General features: G+C 43.4%; 1 protein-coding gene and 1 pseudogene across 4 annotated transcripts in view; both read left to right on the top strand.

Annotated features, from left to right (window-relative positions):
* Nucleotides 1–4151: 4151 nt before the first annotated feature.
* On the top strand, nt 4152–4586 carry LOC130887280 (60S ribosomal protein L36a-like; annotated as a pseudogene).
* A 3371-nt stretch (nt 4587–7957) lies between these two features.
* Nucleotides 7958–19514, top strand: part of Parp11 (poly(ADP-ribose) polymerase family member 11) — a 38647-nt gene continuing 27090 nt past the window's right edge. For all 4 annotated transcript variants that reach the window (XR_009057388.1, XM_057774180.1, XM_057774194.1 and 1 more), the window contains exon 1: nt 7958–8138. The gene's annotated coding sequence lies outside the window, so the exon portion shown is untranslated. The remainder of the gene's footprint in view (nt 8139–19514) is intronic.

The following is a 19514-nucleotide window of genomic DNA, read 5'->3' as shown; positions in this document are numbered from 1 at the left end:
AAAATCAAATGTCTAGTTTTCCTTAGAACAGAGGTGCCTGTGATCAGCACACATGGTTGCCAGGGCTGTGGCTATGGGCCCTAGCACAATGAAACAGAGAGGTGTTCCCCTGTAGGGTGCCATGCTACTACAGACATCACACAGAGAAGGTGGTTCCTGGGAAGGCCATGAGGTTGAGCCTCAGTGATTAGCAACCCCCACTCCAAGAACCTGTGGGAGGCAGTAATGAAGCTGCTCTTCACTGAAATGTTTTAGAAGGTCTAAGATTCATTTTATTCTCCAGTAAGAGTTAAATCATCATAACTTATGACTCCAAATACCCCCAACGAGCCTAGGCAAGCCAATTCAGTGAGCTAGAAAGCCCCTCCGAGTCCCAAGGGGTCAGCATGGCTGAAGCCAGTGGTTGGCAAGTAAGAATCTCTGGCAAAGGGAAACTAGAAGTACACACAGTTTTATATAAAATTTCCCATTTATAAAATCATATTTTTATCACATATACTTAACATTACCTATCCTGTGAAAGCTTATCAGCTACTAACTTGTGACCCAAGAACTAGATATTCATTTGTTCACAATTCTTCCCCATACTCGCTCCTTAACTTCTCAAATCAATAATAAGAAAAAGTATCTCTGAAATTGGTGTAGCTGTCTTTGGTTTTCTTCCTGTTACGTGGGGATGGGACAGCATATTTTAGAGTGTATTAATCCCACGTACATCAACATCAGTCAAGCTCCCTCCCAGCCCATCCCTCTACCAGTATCCCTGGGAACACTAAGGTTTCAAGGAAGTGAAGTTTACCCCAACCCACAAAATACTAAGGACCTTGTCCTAATTTCCCTGGTTAACTTGTTTTATAAAGACACACTACAGCTTTTTTTTTTAGGGGGGAGGGGCTCGAGACAGAGTTTTCCCGTGTAGCCCTGGCTATCCTGGAACTCGATCTGTAGACCACGCTTGCCTCAAACTCATAGATCCACCTGCTTCTGCCTCCCAAGAGCTGTGATTAAAGGCGTGAGCCACCACCATCCTGCTCCCACTCTGACATTTAAGAAGATGAATTCCAAAGTTGCTTCAGATGCTACTGCTCGCTTCTCGGGGCTAGAATCACCCTGATATCACAACTTGTGAAAGGCAATCAGGCTCTCTTTATGTAGCTCAAGTTGACCTCAAGCTCTCCATCCCCATGCCCCCATACTCAAGTGCCGAGATTACAGTCATGGGCATCACATCCAATATAAATTATAATCCTAAACAAAGGATAAATTAAACTAAGAAAGTCTTATAAGACTTATAAGACTAGGATAAGTAGAATTTGTTTCAGGAATGTGAGGATGGACTAGAGGTGAGCAAATCTATTTATTCAAGTCATTCATTGCACTGATGACCCAGACTGAAACAGATAAAACAATGAAATAGAAAAGTCATGGATGGCAATTAATATCTTATCATGCAGTAAACTAGGGATAGAAGGAAACTGATTTAGAAATGATTGTGTATTTAGAGTACTGAGTATCAGCTAGGGACCTGTTCTTATTTTATTACATTAAAGCTGAATGACTACTATCTATAATCTACATAATGACTATTATTTTAAAATCTCTGGAAATTTTCTGAGGTTTTAGAATATTATATAATATGTATAAAATATAATATTATGCATGATGATACACAATAACGTATACTATTATGTATAAATAATATTATTTAAATAATATTTCTCAGATTGACTGATAAGTTACAGAACTAATAGAACATTTTCAGGGTAGTATGACAGATGACAAATCCACAAAAATCAATAGCTTTCCTAAATTACAGCAAAAATATTCCACTTGAAAAAAAATGATAAAATATCTAAAACACATAAGAACTGTGCAAATTTCTATAAAAATATCTTAAATGTATTTAAAGATATCATAGAGCTAGGGACTAGAGATATATCTCAGTGTGGGGAATGTGTTTGGCATGTATGAGGATCTGGTTTCAATATTCAGACCTTCCCTCAACACATAACATAAATACTGGAAGAAGTGTGTTCTGGATGAGAACTCGTTCTTTTGAAAAAATTGAAAAAGAAAATTTAAAAATGTTCTTTATGAAATAGCAAGTACATGAGGAATCTCTGTATTATAATATCATGGCATAGCCTAGGAATAAGCAGATGGCTAGCAGACAGGTAAGAATGCTCAGAAATATATGTAAATGCATATACATACAAATTTAACCTCATAGCAGCAAGTAGAGAACAGATGATGCTATGCAATAAATATTTGGACAACTGGTTAACCATTTGGCAACATTTTTTGTTAATGTCTTATTGAACACTTTCATTTCTAAGAATCAGTTCCAAAGAGGTGAAGGGATAAATGCCTGAATGAAACTGAAAATCATAGTAACTTTTGGGAGCATGGAAATCTTGTATCTATCACAGTAGATAATTTCGGAAATGTGTATAACATGTAAACTATGGAACACCATCAGTCTATTTGAATGAAACAGATTCACACATATGGGAATGGAAGGATACCATATTAAAATGTAAAGAACCACGTTCTAAATCTGAGAGTATTCTTTTACCTATTTTTGAAAATGTGTGAAGAAAAATCTTTTATTTTACTACTTCTTTGCCTTTAAGAATATTCAGCTGTGTACAATAAAAGAACTTCTGGAAGCATCACAATCCCTGACTTCAAACTCTACTACAGAGCTACAGTACTGAAAACAGCCTGGTATTGGCATAAGAACAGACAGGAAACCAATGGAACAGAATAGAAGACCCGGATATCAATCCACACATCTTCGAACACCTGATCTTTGACAAGGAAGCAAAAAATATCAAATGGAAAAAAGAAAGCATATTTAACAAGTGGTGCTGACATAATTGGATATCAACATGTAGAAGAATGAAAACAGACCATATCTATCACCATGCACAAAAGTCAAGTCCAAATGGATTGAAGACCTCAACATAAACCCAACCACACTGAACCACACAGAAGAGAAAGTGGGAAGTACACTTGAACACATTGGCACAGGGAACTACTTCCTAAATATAACTTCAGCAGCACAGACACTGAGAGAAACAATTAATAAATGGGACCTCCTGAAACTGAAAAGCTTCTGTAAAACAAAGGACATGGTCAACAAGACAAAACGACAGCCTACAGAATGGGGACAAGATCTTCACTTACCCCACATCAGACAGAGGTCTAATCTCCAAAATATACAAAGAATTCAAGAAGTTGGACACCAAAAGATCACATAATCCAATAAAAAAAAATGGAGTACAGACCTAAACAGAGAACTCTCAACAGAGGAAACTAAAATGGCTGAAAGACACATTAAGGAAATGTTCAACATCCTTAGTCATCAGAGAAATGCAAATCAAAACAACTCTGAGATTCCATCTTACACCTGAAAGAATGACCAAGATCAAAAACACTGATGACAGCTTATGCTGGAGAAGTTGTGGGGTAAAGGGAACACTTCTGCATTGCTGGTGGGAATGCAAGCTGGCACAGCCCCTTTGGAAGTCAGTGTGGCGATTTCTCAGAAAATTAGGAAACAATCTTCCTCAAGACCCAGTAATACCACTTTTGGGTATATATCCAAAGGATGCTCAATCGTGTCACAAGGACATGTGCTCAACTATGTTCATAGTAGCATTGTTTGTCATAGCCAGAACCTGGAAACAACCTAAATGCCCCTCAATCAAAGAATGGATAAGGAAAATGTTGTACATTTACACAATGGAGTCCTACACAGCAGAAAAAAATAATGACATCTTGAATTTTGCAGGAAAATTGATGGAACTAGAAAACATTATTTTGAGTGAGGTAACCCAGACACAGAAAGATAATTATCACATGTACTCACTCATAGGTGGTTTTCAAACACAAAGCAAAGAAAGCCAGCCTACAAACTACAATCCCAGAGAACTTAGACAACAACAAGGACTCTAAGAGAGACTTACGTAGATCTAATCTACATGGGAAGTAGGAAGTAGAAAAAGACAACATCTCCTGAGTAAATTGGGAGCATGGGGACCTTGGGAGAGGGTTGAACGGGGGAGGGGAGAGGCAGAGAGGGGAATGGAGAAAAATGTAGAGCTCAATAAATATCAATTAAAGGGTTTTCGGTTTCGGATGCCAGCCCTCTCATTTCCATCGGGTAGACGCTCTACTGCAAAGATGGTCAACGTACCCAAAACTCGAAGGACTTTCTGTAAGAAATGTGGCAAGCATCAGCCTCACAAAGTGACCCAGTATAAGAAGGGCAAGGATTCCCTGTACGCCCAAGGAAGCGGCACTACGATTGGAAGCAGAGTGGTTACTGTGGGCAGACAAAGCCAATTTTCCGGAAGAAGGCCAAAACCACAAAGAAGATCGTGCTCAGGCTTGAGTGTGTGGAGCCCAACTGCAGGTCCAAGAGGATGCTGGCCATTAAGAGATGCAAGCATTTTGAACTGGGAGGAGACAAGAAGAGAAAGGGCCAAGTGATCCAGTTCTAAAACTTGGATTTTCTGAGAGGAAAATGCTGAAGCAGTAGGAAAATTACCTGTTAGAAAATAAAGTTATTGTTATTGATAAAAAAATAAATAAATATCAATTAAAAAAAGAAAAAAAAATTCGGCTGTCCTTGAACACATTGGCACAGGAGACAACTTCCTGAATAAAACCCCAGTAGCACAGACACAGAGATAGACAATTAATAATGGGAACCTCCCGAAACTGAGAAGCTGCTGTAAGGCAAAGGACACGGTCAACAAGACAAAATGGCAGCCTACAGAATAAGGAAAGATCTTCACCAATTCCACATCTGACAGAGGTCTAATCTCCAAAATATATAAAGAACTCAAGAAACTAGACATTGGGGGCTGGAGACATGGCTTAGAGGTTAAGAGCATTGGCTGCTTCTCCAGAGGTCTTGAGTTCAATTTCTAGCAACCATATGATAACTAAGAACCATCTATAATGGGATCTGATGCCCTCTTTGGGCATGCAGGTGTACATACAGATAGAGCACTCATATATATATAAAATACATAAATAAGTCTAAGAAACTAATCAAAAAACTAAATAATTGAATTAAAAAATGGTGTACAGATCTAAACAGAGAATTCTCAACAGAAGAATCTCGTGACCGAAGTAAACTTAAGGAATCCTTAGCCATCAGGGAAATGCAAATGAAAACGACTCTGATATATCATCTTATACATTTCAGAATGGCCAAAATCAAAACCACTAATGACAGCCTATGCTGGAGAGGATGTGGAGCAAGAAGAACATTCCTACATTGTTGGCAAACTTGTACAGTCAATTTATAAATCAACATGACAGTTCCTCAGAAAATTGGGAATCAATCTACCTCAAGAACCAGCTATACCACTCTTGGGCATATACCCAAGGCTGCTCAATCCTACCAAAAGGAAACTTGCTCAACTATCTTCATAGCAGCATTATTCATAATAGCCAGAACCTGGAAACAACCTAGGTGCCCCTAAACCGAAGAATGGACAAAGACAATGCGGTATATTTACATAATGGAGTATTATTCGGCTGTTAAAAGCAATGACATTAGGAAATTTGCAGGCAAATGGAAGGAACTAGATAAGATCATCCTGAGTGAGGTAACCAAGACCCAGAAAGACAAACACTACTTGCTCGTAAGTGGTTATTAGCTGTTAAAGTAAAGGATCACCATGCTACAATCCACAGTCCTGGAGGCCAGGCAACAAGGAAGACACAAGGGGAAACCTGGATCTTCCTGGGAAGGAGAAATAGAAGAGATCTCCTGGGTAGACTGGGGACACATGGGGGTGGGAACATGGAGGATCGGGCTGAGGGGTGAATGGAGCGGGAGAGTCATTAAAGAAATGACTTGATGGGGGGCATTTCGGGGTCAGGTAGAAACCTGATGCAAGGAGAAATGCCCATGAATCTACAAGGATGACCCCAGCTAAGACTTCTAGCAATAGTGAGATAGTCTGAACTGGCCATCTCCTGTAATCAGATTGGTAACTACCCCAAATGTCATTGGAGAGCCTGTGTCCAGTAACTGATGAAAACAGAGGCAGAGATCCATAGCCATGAGCTCGGCTGAGCCAGGGGAGTTCTGTTGAGGAGGAAGGAGGAAGAATTTAGAAGCCAGGGGTCAGGGTCATCACAAGGGAAAACACAAGCAACTGGCCTGCTCATGGGAGCTCAAAGACTATGGTCCAAAGGCGAGGGAGCCTGCATGGGACCAGCCTAGGCCTCTACGTATGTCTGACTTGTAGAACTCTGGTAGTGGGAGCAAGGCCTGTTCCTAACTCTTTGGCTGGCTTTTGGGACCCTGTTTCTAATGTTAGATTGCCTTGTCCAGCCTTACTTAATACAAGCAGAGGAACTTACTCCTACCTCAACTCGATATGCCATGCTTTGATGGCACCCATGGGAGACCTGTCCCTTTCTGAACACAGATGGAGAAGGGGTGGATTGAGAAGAGGGGGCAGAGGGGAGATGGGGGACAGGAATGGGAGGAGGGGGAGGGGAAGCTGCAGTCTGGATGTAAAATAAATGAAAAAAATTAATCTATAAAAATGTAAGCAATTAGTCTCCCCCCCCCCCCAAAAATGGCTTAGTTCTTTTCATCCACATGATTTTAGTGTGAGTACTTATTTATGGCCCTAGCTTTCAAGAGACTCTAGGTAAATGTGCTTGGAGACCTCCATACTTGCCAGGGTGTCTATAATTTCATGTTATACCTGTTATTCCCCAGAAGGCCCCTGAGCGTGGCTCGCCTGGGGAACTACATTTCCCAGGAGCCCCTAGCGTTCCACGCAAAGGCTGCGCAGGCGCAGAACGTGGCCCTTGACGCACGCACGTGGGGGACCCTTTAAAAGGCTGAAACGCAGCCTGTTCCCTCTTTTTCCCTTCTCTCCTGCACGCCACAATAAACCTTGCGCGCCGAGCTTTGTTGTGTCTTGCGTCCTCCTTTCCCTCGAGTCGCGGCAAAGAAGACGAAGAAGACAGAAGACGAAGATTAAGAAGGCGAGGAACATTAAGAGAAGAAGAGCAATACCTTCTTATATTTCCAAATTACTTTTTGCTTTCTTCTCTCATTTCTAAAATCCATGAGGACAGGGATAATATAGAGGTCAGTGTGTGTAGTGGCATTTCAATTGTATTTTAATAAAGAAAGACTGCCTGAAAAACTGAGAGTCAAACAGTTCCACTGGTCAACCTTACAGACCAGGTTATGGTGGTAACACACACCTTTAATCCCAGTAACCACAATGCCACACTAGTTGCCATAGAAATCTGATGGTGCACGCCTTTAATCCCAGCGCTAGAGAGGATTATAAAACGGGAGGAAAGAGCTCTCAAAACACAATCTCATTCTGAGATTCCGTGAGGCAGGATTGCCATATCAGTCTGAGGTCGAGGAAAGAGCCGGTGGCTGGCTGTTTTGCTTTTCACATCTTCAGGATGAACCGCAATTTCTCTCTCTCAGTTTTTATTAATCATGCTTCAAGTGCTCACTTCCAAGTCCAGAGACACCTGGCCAACACCTCACATACCCCCCCCCCCGTTGCAAACACCAAAGTACTTGATATAAGTAGGCTTGCTACATCCTTTGGTAGAATTATCATGATATATACTTCGAGAGAGAAGGAAACAAAGAGGCCTGAAGCTTGATCCAAATGCCATTGGTTCAGCGAAGCTCCTCAGGCCTAGCATTGGGTCACTAGACTCAGTATAAGGTGATCTTAGTAAACGTCCATTCTACAAGGAGGAAATACAACCTGCCAAGCCCTCATGATGGCGGAAGATAGCTGGATTTAAACTCCTTTACAACCCAGGAAAAGGCCCCGCCCGCAACGACATGCGCGGAAGTTCCGAAGGGGCGGGGCGATCTCGTGTGGTGGGCGGGGCCACCGCTGATTGGCTAGATCCAGGCGGAAGTCGGGAGGTTCGAGGGTCCGAAGACGCCAGCTTGTGACGGGGAGGGGGAGGAGGAAGGCTTCCGTAAAAGGTGCCTTTCGGTCCCTTCGCTCCCGGGGACCCTCGGAAAACGCCCACCATACTGACCCCGCGGCTAACCCCTCCCTCAGGCTCTCTCCGCTTGATTTCGCACCGTTATGTGGGAAGCGAATCCGGTGAGTAGCCGGCGGGACGGGGCGGGCCCAGTGGGCGGGGTTGCCTGAGAGGCGCGGGAGGCGTTCCCGGGAACTCGCCCCCGTGCTGCCTTGGGCTTGGGGTTTGCTTTCCGGGTCGCGGACGTCCTGGGTCTCGGGCCTCCTGCAGGCCGCGGTACAGCGGCTTTGAACGGTGGGAACGTTCCGTGGTCGCTTCCACGTTTTTGCTTTCCATTTTCCGATTGTTGATTTTACTTCCGGGGGCTTCTCCGTCTTCGCTTTTTCTTTTATTATTATTATTATTTTTTTTTTTGTATTTTGATTTCGATTTGGAATTACTGGCTTTCGAATTTGCTAATTTGTTTCGGCCCCGCACCCTCATTGCTGCTTCTCCTTTTTTTGGAGCTACAGAGGTTTCGGATCCTCTTTATGCACGGAGTCTCAGTGGATGACGTTCTAGGATGTTTTCTTTCCTTGGTTAGAACAATAATCTGGAATCCTTCTTTGTTTGCCTTCAGTAGTTCTTATATCTGCAGGCATTTTTTTTTTTTTTTGCTACTTTGCTTTTATTCATTCATTCAAACTCCAACGCCACGCATAAGGATATGCCAAGAATATCCAGCTCTTGTTATGGGAATATAGTAGTGAGAAAAATGTACACTGACGTCAGAACTTCGTAGTTGACTGGCAGAATCGCATTTCAAGAAATCTGTGGACTTACTATGTGAAGCTACCCCAGAGGCTGGGCTAACCAACCATTAAGTTGACTTTTAGTAACTGCCACTGTCTATACTTGAAATAACCCTCTTTCTGATTCTGGAATGTATTTCCAGTTATGTCTATCAGAAAATTCCCTGATGTTTTAAAGTTCGTACCCAGTAGTAATGAGCCCATTGATCGGGATTCGGGTGCATATGTGATTCCATCCCATCATGACAGCCATCAGATGTTTTTGATTGGTACAGTAGAATACTGTCATCAGTTTGGGTCAGAGGAAGGTACTTGTTTGAATATGATTTTAGCCAAACCTTTAGCATTGGGATAAAACTAGCTTATAGATGTTCATATACTCTTTTCCTGTTAACTATTAACGTTTCTTCAGTTTTATATCTATCCATTTCTATACATGCATATATGGATAAGGAGTCAGTTTTTATTAGTAGCCCCTTTCTGTTGATTTCCCACAAATACCCATCACCGATATGGTTCAAGGTCACGTACTATAAACCTTCTGAATTATCTCTTTGTGAACGTGAAATGTATATTCAACTAGAGGACAGATCCTGTTGCATAACAAATATTTGTTGAGTTCTTGACAGTGACTGGCTCAGTAATGCACTCTGAGGCCTCTGCCTACCCTGTTCATCTTTTCTTCTGGGTCACACTTATGTTTGAACTATTGGGCCAGTTATACTTTGGGGAGAATTACAAAGGATGTAGTGAATGACTCCTGTATTTGGTTTGTTATGTCACTATTTCTTTGTAATAAAAAAAGGCCCAGTTTTCTGTGGAATCATATGTAAGTCTTAAGTTTTGCCCAGCAAGTTGACTTTTGTCAGTCATAATGAACATACAGCCTTGGGTTCTTTTTTTGGCCCCTCTGCCATCCTTATGTGGCTGAGTGCTGTTGTCTTTTATTACCTGCTGGTACTGTTTTTGTTTGGTTTTTGTTGTTGTTGTTGTTTTTGTTTTTTCCTTTTCTTGTGAACACCTGAATGTTGTCAACAGGCACAGTGTTTTATTATATGTATATGGGTGTTTTGACTTCATGTATGTTTGTGCAACACATTCATGTAATGCCCCCAGAAGAGGGTGTTGAATCTCCTGGAACATGGAGTGCTCTGTGGGTGCTGGGAAGCAAACCCGGGTCCTCTGGAAGAGCATCCAGTGTCTTAACCATGGAGCCATCTTTCCAGCCCCCACCACTTAGCTTTTATTTTATTTCGTTTTTATTTTAAGTAAACTTTGCAATTATGGGTTCCACTGATACCCGTGAGTTTCTTGTGATAGAAGCGGTATCTGCATAGCTTGTCTAGCTTTGCCAGGGAATAAAATTAATCACCCTAAGCCATGCACATCTGGGAAGATTTAAAATCCAAGTAGAAGAGGAAAACAAACCCCCAACCACAGTGTACTTAAATATCAGTGCGGATAGCATTCGCATTCCTGACCGAATTCTTTCTGTAATGAGGGAAGGTTTTGTTAAATGATGGTGAACTGATTTTGTCTAGTTTCCCCTTGTTTTGATGGTCTCCATGGCCTTAAAGGTGCAGCCTGTGACCTGAAAATGATCCTCCTTCCTCCTATGGGAAAATGGCTGCCTTGTGAAAACTGTTTCCCAAATTTTTCCCAAATGTTCTGAGGCATCATGGAATAGTACTGCAGATTTTGCAGTATTTCCTGGGCCCCAGGGGTGACAACCCAGAATGAGTACCTAAGGAGAGATAAACAAGTGTTACCCCCTTTTACTCATCTACTTTGAATACAACATAATGTCTGCATTGCTTTTTTTTGCCCTTCTGCCCAGGCAGGTCAGGTTGACGGGGCAGCAGGCAATTCTGTGAGCTCTTGGTATCATAGGAAGGAGGAGGAGTACTCACAAAAATGGCAGCCCGAGGGAAAGGTTAGAGGGTTGCTGTCACTGCTTTGACTCTGAACCCTGACTCTGTCCTTTCTTTCTCAGCTGTTTGTCTGCGTCTTCTCTCTTTGCTGGGAATGGAGTAAATATTTCCCTGGAATTGTCACATAGATGAAGAGGATTGAAAAGTAACACATTTGTTTGAGAGTTGTCTTAGTGAGAGTTCTATTTCTGTAAAGAGACACCCTGACCACGGCAACTCTTGGGAAGGAAAGCATTTGATTGGGGTTGACTTTGCAGAGGTTTAGTCCATCTAGTCCATGACGGGAAGTGTGGAGGCGCACAGACAGACATATTACTGGAGAAGGAGAGTTCTAAATCCGGATGAGCAGGCAGCAGAAAGAGAGAGACACACTGGGTCTGTCTTGAACATCTGAAACCTCAAAGTTCACCCCCATGACACACTTCCTCCAGCAAGGCCACACCTACTCCAACAAGGCCACACTGCCTAGTAGTGCTCCTCAGAATGAACATGTTTTCATTCAGATTACTGCAAGAGTACACGGTTTATTACACTGGCAATGTCTTTATAGAAATTGTTAAATTCTCCCAAAAGTCATTTCTGTTTATTGATTCATATTGTCAGAATAATCTGAGTTGGCTCAGGGAGAGCAAACGGTTTTCCCAAAATGACGCCATAGTTGTCTTCAGAGCTAAGCCCTCTTTCTGTTCCATCTTGATCCCAGGACAGTGCTGGCTTTCGGATGTCAGTCCCTACTTTGTCTGCAGAGCCACCTTTTCTGTTACTTTTTATTCACATCTGCTTCTCACTTCCTTGAAACTGTGATTTTTGTCTCTCTCCTGTCAGTCTGCTTGAGGAGAATGACCACATACTTGTCATTCTTAGCCATAGTCCATTCCTGCAGTCTGGCTTCTGCCAACACTGCTTTCCAGGAAGTCTCCAAGAATCTCTGAATCACCACATACAGTGGTACCCTAGGTACCTTAGGTTGATCCAGCAACTTGGATGCCAATTACAGATTTCCCTTCAAACCTTCCTTTTCATTGTTCCCGGTACTGTATCCTCACTGATTTTCTTCTATTTTCCCTTTTTATTTTCATTTCTCTCCCCTGAGCATGTATGTGACTTCTGGGGATTGAACTCAGGTTGTCAGGCGTGGTGGCAAGTGCCTTTATTGACAGAGCCATCCTCCTTTTCTGAGATTTGTTTTCAATTATAGTTCTGGGCTAAGCTGCATGCCCTCCTGAAATATCCCATCTTTGATTTTTTTTTTCCTTTAGCACATCCTTTTTGGCAAGCTCTGAGGCTATTCTGTGAACATGCCTGCTTAGGGTCATCTTTAGTCTTGACCTCTCTCGCTGCTTGTCCCTTTGATGGAACTAAATCCTTGGTCACTGGTTCATTTCACCCAGCAAGTCCTCAGGAAGTGTTTCCTACTTACTAAGCATGGTTCTGACACTTGAAGGGAGGAGTGCAAACATGAACTGAGTCAGAGCCTGTCTGCCCCATGAGGTCACTCACTGGATGCAGTGTGACTTGTGAGAAGAAGGTGGGATCTGAGGGTGACTGGCATGCTGGGAAGACCTGTTGAAGTAACTGACATGAGAAGAACAAAGCAGACAAAGTGACCCAAGCCCATGAAATGGAGCGTGGATGTCAGATACTGAGACATGGAGGAAGTACTTCCAAGACTAAAGATGGAGGGGTTGTCTTAGTCACCTTTCTACTGCTGTGAAGAGATACCATGAACAAGGCAACTCTACAAAAGAAAGCAGTCATTTGGGGGCTTGCTTACAGTTTCAGAGGTTTAGTTCATTTTCATCATGGTCGGGAATTTGGTGGCATGTAAGCAGGTGATGGAGCAGTAGCTCAGATTTTACATCCTGAAATGTAGGTGGGTAGAGAGAGACCTGGAACAGGCTTTAGAAACCTCAAAACCCATCTCCCCCCCCCCCCAGTGAATGCTTAAGCTATTGGCCAAACAGTATTGTAATTAATACGATTTCTGTGTGATTTTTTTGGGGTCAGGGTGGCCAGGAAATAAACAAACAGCCTCCACTTACATAGGAGGGGTGGCAGGTTTGGGCTGCAGGCAGAGGACTGGGGTTTGTGGTAGAGATTTGAAGCTATAAGTGGACACCTGGTTGAGTGACCCACTGGGCCTAAAATGCTAACACTGAAATCTTTGGTTTATTTAACTCACACTTCACAAACTAAATATGTTGTTAAGATAACCCTTGTTGACACTTATTATTTGTTTACTTTTTGACCCAGCAACCAGTTGGTGAGCGTGACGGTTTTGTATTTGCCCCTTATAGGTTTGCAGTGTGATGTAAATAGGTAGACCTAGCATAAATAACCACACAGATGAACCCTAACTCCAATAATGTAAAAACTATGAAGGAGAAAGAATGACAGTGTAAGAAGAACTTGGGGGTAGGCTGAGAAGTCAGGGAGGTCACTGTGTGAATGTGGTGACTTTTAGAGATACTGAAAACTGATTAAGAGCTGGCCTGATGAAGGTTGTTCAGGAGGTGGTACAGTGGGAGTGGCAACAGCAATGCGTTTGAGGCTGAATGGGACAGGATAGTTAAGCACCAGGCAAGTCTGTAAAGCAGGAACACAGGGAAACAGGAAGTAGGGTCAGTAAGAGGAAGCCAGGCTGTGCCTGGCTCTATGGAACATGACTGGAGTTTTCAGCTGCATGCTGAAAGAAAATTCCGTCAGTTTCCTGTGATAGTGTGATAGCTATTCTTGGTTGTCAGTTTGACACACTTGGAAAGAGGGAGCCTTCATTGAAGCATCTCCTCCATCAGATAGATCTGTGGGGCATTTTCTTGATTCCTAAATGATGAAGAGCACCCAGCCCACTGTGGGCAGTGCTGTCCCTAGCCAGGCAGGCCTGGGCTGTATAAAAAAGGTAATTGGATGTGAGCCTGGGAACAAGCCAATAAAACAGTGTTCCTCCATGATTTCTGCTTCAAATTCTTATCTTGCCCTCTCTCAGGATGGACTGTCAGCTGTAAGATAAAATAAATCCTTTCCTCCCCAGGTTGCTTTTGATCATGGTGTTTATTGAAACAAGAGAAACAAAACTAGGACAAATAGGGAGATTTAGCTTGTATGATTCAGGGCAGCCTGATGTAATCAATCACAAGGGGCCTTCCAAGTTAAAGTTGGGAACAAGGAAGTACCATTGTAATGGTGAAAGTAAAATGCTGTGGATCCCCAAGTGGCTGCAGTGGGCAGCAGGCCATGAGACCATGCCGCAAGTCCCTGAAGTGGTGGCAGGCAGCAGGTCCCGAGACCAGCTAGTCCCAGGCAGGGATGGCTCAGTTCCCTGAGTGGCTGCAGCAGGCCACAAGTCCCAGGCAGAGACCCACATGGTGGGTGAGAGACCTCGATGGGGCAGCCAGTTTCATGAGGAGAGACAGATAGATGGGCATGCCATGAGACCACGCTGCAGGTCTCCTGGGCAGGAAACCACATGGTGGGCGAGAGAAAAGAGACATGGATAGGCACGCCATGCAGAGTGAGGTTGGATATTTATTTAGTGGGTTATAGAGGAGAATGGGGAGAAGGGGAAAAAGAGAGAGAGAGAGAAACAGAAGGGAGAAAGAGGAGAAGTGGGGAGAAGGGAGAGACAGAAGCTGCCTCTTTGAGAGGGAGACAGAAAGGGAAGGGATTCAGACTGGAAGCTGAAGATCAGCTTGCCTCAGCCGAGGGGGGAGTAGGCGTGGCTTGTCTCTTAAAGGGACAGGACAGATCATTACAACCATGACATTGAGCAAAGCAACATCAAGGAGGTCCAGTGTCCTTGCTTTGGAGGTGAAGGGAGGGACTTCAAGCCAAGGTTGTTGGCTTAGCTTCTCAAATTGGAGAAATCTTGTTTTAAGCTACTAAACTTGAAGTAAGCTTTCCCAGGAGCAGCAGAACATGAACAAAGAGGAGCCATGAGGTTGTGAAGAGGCAGGTTCAGAGCCTGGACCACAGAGCAGAGGAGAAAATGTTTTTGTAGTATGATGGATGCCAGATGGCTAGAAATTGAACCCAAGGCTTATCATGTTAGGAGCTACACTTTGTAGGATGGATGCCAGATGGCTAGGGATTGAACCCAAAACTCCTCATACTAGACCGTGCTCTACCACTAAGCTGTGTCCTCAGCCCAGGAGTTTTCTTTTGGATCAAACAAGTTTAATGTGTTGATATTGTAATGGATTATGTAAAATGCTGCAGGTTCCTGAGTGGCTGCAGTGGGCAGCGGGTCATAAGACCATGCACAGGTCCCCAAACGGGCAGGCAGCAGGGCCCTAGAACAGCCAGTCCCAGGCAGGGAGCTGCACTGCTGGTGAGAGACAGAGACATGGATAGGCTGGCCATGCCAAGTGAGGTTGGATATTTATTAGTGGGTTATGGAAGGGAGAGGGAGCAGGGAAGAAGAGGGGGGGAGGGGAGAAGTAGGGAGAGACAGAAGCTGCCTCTTCAAGAGCAAGATGGAAAAAGGGAAGACTCAGGCTGGAAGCTGAAGATCAGCTTGCCTGGCAGATGGGAGTGGGCGTGGCTTGTCTCTTAAAGGGACAGGACAGATCATTACAAATACAGTTTGGATGAGGTCATACTGTGTTTGCCCCCCCCCCCCAAAGTTTCATGTGTTAAAAACTTGGTCCCTTCTAGAAATTGATTGGGTTCATTTTCTATGCCAGTTAAAGAATTTAAAGGCAAGAAAAATCTCAAACTCAACAGGTAGCAGAGGGAAAATCTGACAGAGAGAAGCAGATGCAATTAGTGTTAAAGAAAGACTTTATTCATGGCGAGGAAACACATTCAGCAAGCACACAGAGAGAAAGGTTCTCCACAAAGCAGAAGGGTCCTTGGGTAGCCAAAGTCCTTTAGGGCTGTGGTGTTTTGAAGTCCTTGAAGGGTCTTCTCTAATTTAGGATCTGAGGAAAGACATGATGACTGATTGGTCCACAGCTCTTGTGTGACACGTCTATTGATCTTGAACTTGTTGAGCCAGTACTGCTGTCATCATGGGCCTTTGGATAGGAGAAAAAGCCCACAAGACCTTTGTTTTAAGCTGCCCGGCTTTTGTCTCAGGTCAGGAGATTAGGGAGGAAGGCACCATCTTGGAAGTTCTCCAACTTTATTATTAACGCAGTGGCACTTCATCTGTATTTTAATAAATAAAGCTTGCCTGAGGAAAAGTAAAATAGCCACACTGGCCAGCTTTACAGACCAGGCAGCAATGACACGCACCTTTAATCCCTGTAGCCACACTAGTTTGCCATAGAAACCAGGTGGCAGTGGTACACACACTTAGTCCCAGAACTAGAGAGGATTATAAAATGGAAGGAGACAGCTCTCAGTCTCATTCTGAGATTCCTGGAGGCAGGATTGTCATTTCGGATTGACGTAGAGTGTCAGAGACCGGCCTCTATAAAAATATCTCTTGCTAGGGTAGGGGTGTCGTGATTTAGAGATACAAAAAATACAAAGACACACTTAAAAATAAAACAGAAATATATAGAATAGTACCAGGAGGGAGTTTTAGTGAATACTAAAATCACCCGTGTTTAAGTTTTAATTGCTTAAAATATCCTTGATCCCAAAATGTAGGAGTAAGGAAAAAAAAAAAAAAACTGTATTAACAAGATACAAGGAAATGAACGGACCAGTTGAAGGTCGTGGGCTAAGCACACAGTTAAACATTCTGTTGTTAGAACAAAAGAACTCACGCTCATACCCTAGACCAAAACATTCTGTAAGTAAACCACTCCTTGGGTGAAATCCCAAATTATCTCCACAAACCCTTAGTGACCCTTAGTCGGAGCCTTAGACTTTTCTTTGGAGTAGAAACACATCTACTCTATTCCTGAAATACAAAGGCTGGATGTTAGCCACACCTGTTGACAATAACCTTGAGAGAGCAGAAGTCTGTTCTAAATCTAGGTGGGACCTTTGAGATAGAAACACAATAACTTGAAGGAATAGAGGTAAGGTCCAATTCTCTGGCCTTTGGTCAGCATAGAAACAGGCTCACATTTTGGGGCATCCACAGTAGAGGTAAGAGCCAGTGGCTAGCTGTTTTGCTTTTTTGACCTTCAGGTCGAACCCCAATTTCTGTCTCTGGGCTTTTATTAATCGTGCTACATTTATGACATAATCATGGCCCCCATATGTCTGCCATCAAGAAATATATCTCTTAGTCCCTTAATGCTATTTGGATATAGCGGATCCTTTTTAAGAGGTAGAGCTTAATAGAAGGTTCTTAGGTCTCTGGGAGGCATGAGGAAGTTCCCATGAGGCCCCTTGAGGTCTTGCAAGAAAGGACCAAGCTTAGTTCCGATTATCCTTTCTGCTTCTTCTTTGGGATGCTTGCTTGCTCTCATAGCTGCTGTTTGCTACAGTTACAAGACTGTGTCCTTGAACCTTCCAAATGCTGGACTTCTAACCAGAGTCGGGTTGCAAGTGCCTGTGGGGGTATCAAGTACTATAGTCATGGAGGGAGCTGGGCATTAAGTATTAGCCCTTGAAATTACAAAAGTAGATGCAAGTCTCAGAAAAGGACTCTGCAAACCTTTTGCATGCCAGTAAATAACAGCATTATGTGATTGTTGTCCTTTGCTTTCATTTTGAAAAAGAATCTTTGTTGCTCAGGCTGGTCTCAGATTCATGGCAGACCTCCTGTTTCAGCCTCTCAAGTTCTGTGTTTACACATGTATGTAATCCTGTCTGGTTTATATTACTATTTTTACATTTTAGATAATACAGGAATAGTTTTCAAATTAGGCTGTTTATAATTGAAAAGGGCATTTTTGCAGCCTCTTGGAAGGTGCCCATGTCTGACTTGACTCTGGTTAGCCCAGGATGTAGGTTAGACCCAGGTGCTTCAATGTTTTTTCACCACTGAGGTTTTACTAAAGTAGGACGTCCTCTGTCATAAGTGTGGATTATGTTTGCTTGCCCGGGAGGTGACTTGTACTGAAGATCAAACACAACTTTGAATGCTCTGTAGTGCTCTGTCGGTTGTCAAATTAAATGACCTTGTGCTATTACACAGCTTCGGGTGTGTGTCAAGCATAGGAGCAAATGGATTCTCCAGTCATTTCTGGACTGTTTCAGTGTAGAGAAAGGTAACACAGAGGCAGGGATGAAAACCTGATCTCAGCATTAAAATTGGACTGGGGACTGGGCAGAACTCACTGCTAGAGTTCATCCCTGCATGCACAAGGCCTTGGGTTTCCAAAACTACCTAACTGGACATGATGGTACATGCATATAACCTCTAGGCTGGTAAAATGGAGGCAAGAGGATCAGGAGTTCAAGGTTGTCCTTAACAATATAGTGAGTTTGAAGCTAGTCTGAACTGAATGAGACCCTATCTCAAAAGAAGAGTATTTGGGCCTTGAAGTTGTAGGTTGGGGTTCTTTAAAACTATGGGCAACTCCTATCCTATACTGATGAATATCTTGCATATCACCTTAGAACCTTCATCTGGCGATGGATCGAGGTAGAGACAGATTCTCAATTTGGAGCAACGGTCTGAGCTCTTAAGGTCCAAATGAGGAGCAGAAGGAGGGAGAACAAGAGCAAAAAATCAGGACCACGAGGGATGCACCCACCCACTGTGACAGTGGAACTGATTTATTAGGAGCCCACCAAGGCCAGCTGGTCTGGGACTGAATAAGCATGGGTTTATTCCGGACTCTCTGAGCATGGTGGTCAATGAAGACTGATGAGAAGCCAAGGACAATGGCACTAGGTTTCAATCCTAATACATGAACTGGCTTTGTGGGAGCTTAGCCTGTTTAGAAGCTCACCTTCCTGGACGTAGATAGAAGACCTTCGTCTTCCCGCAGGGCAGAGAATTTGGACTGCTCTTCAGTATCGAGAGGGAGGGGGAATGGTGTGGGGGGAGGAGAAGAGGAGTGGGGATAGGGGGAGGGGAGTGGGGGGAGGGGGCAATATTTGGGAGGAGGGGAGGGAAATGGGAAACGGGGAGCAGGTGGAAATTTTAATTAAAAAAGAATAAAAAATAAATAAATAAATAAATTAAAAAAAAAACTATGGGCAACATGGGATAGAAGGGAACTCACTCTGTGCAGCAAGGCAAATTACAAGCTTGTCTCTGTCGTAGTCTGGAACTTCAGGGAGCGAGCTTTGGAAATGTTTGCCTCTAGAGAAGCACAGTACATGCCTGAGGCCCTGGGCCTTGCCACAGCAATTTGTCCAGATATTTATGCTGGAGTGCTTCAGGGGAATGTCTCTTTTCCCTCGGGATATGGAACTTCATGCAGTTCAGTCCCGTGGGTACTGTGTGCCAATGCCTGTGATTCTCAGTAGAAATCCTGTCCCTCAGCTCAGGTGACCTCTCACGGCTGCGGTGTTTACTGAGAAGCAGCTGTGTGCTGTGTCCTGGAAGGGACACTGTGGTGCTTGCCCACGATTTCCTCTGGACTTTATTCCCTGTGCTTTTTGCTTTTTTCCCCCCTTTGGTGATTGCATTCTTTATCCTTGTTCTGTAATAAACATCTACAATTTCAAAAACTTCTGAGTACCAAAAAGTCATTCACCCTGAAGCAGGAATGCCCAGAGGTGTAGGTACCATCTGAACACAAGATCTGGCTGTGTAGCCGAGGCTGGCTCCAAACTAATCCTTCTACCTCTGGTATCCTTAATGCTAAAATTGCAGGTAGGTGCTACCATGCAAAGGGCAGTTTCAAAGGAATGGCCACTATTACACTGTCTCTTTAATTTTAGCTAATTAATTAATAAAGTTTTTTTGTAGTCCAGGCTA

The sequence above is a fragment of the Chionomys nivalis genome, chromosome 1, assembly GCF_950005125.1.
Source record: "Chionomys nivalis chromosome 1, mChiNiv1.1, whole genome shotgun sequence".
Classification (NCBI taxonomy): Eukaryota; Metazoa; Chordata; class Mammalia; order Rodentia; family Cricetidae; genus Chionomys; species Chionomys nivalis.
This window is presented reverse-complemented; position numbering and strand designations above follow the sequence as displayed.